We start from the raw sequence: 572 nt of genomic DNA, 5'->3' as shown, positions 1-572 counted from the left end.
CAATTGTGCCCCAAAAGGGAACATATATGGGAAGATATATAAAACAATAAATAATCTTCTTTGGGAATAAAGCGTTCCTGTGTGAACTGTCTGCAGCTGAATAGGGGTCGGGCGACCTCTATTTGAAAAGTGTCCTGAGATAACTTGAATTGGCGCTATACAAATAAAATTGAATTGAATTGTATTTTAACAACAGTCAAATTTTTTCTGAGGTGATACAAGGTGTAAAAAAAATGGAAAAACACTGGCTTAAATAATGCACCATACTTTGATAAATTTTTACATTTTTAACTAAAACTAGACCAAAACTAAAATTCTTCAGATGACTTCAATATGACAAACTAAATGGCATATTAGTCAAAATAACACCAAACCTAAATCAAAATTTCCTGTTAAAACGAACAATATACCCGGCCTGGGTCAGGTAAATGTTTTTTTCTTCGGTATAACTTTTTCCCTCATGAGATACCGGCACCACTAAAAGGCCTACAACTGAAACAATCTGAGAAGGAAAACTATGTACACACTAAGTCAAGTCAAGTCAAGTTTATTGTCAAGTATGCTATACATGC

The sequence above is a fragment of the Morone saxatilis genome, unplaced genomic scaffold (genome assembly GCF_004916995.1).
Source record: "Morone saxatilis isolate NCDOM2014 unplaced genomic scaffold, NCSU_SB_2.0 Contig14, whole genome shotgun sequence".
Taxonomy (NCBI): Eukaryota; Metazoa; Chordata; class Actinopteri; family Moronidae; genus Morone; species Morone saxatilis.
The sequence above is the reverse complement of the archived record's forward strand: the minus strand, read 5'-3'. Positions refer to the sequence as shown.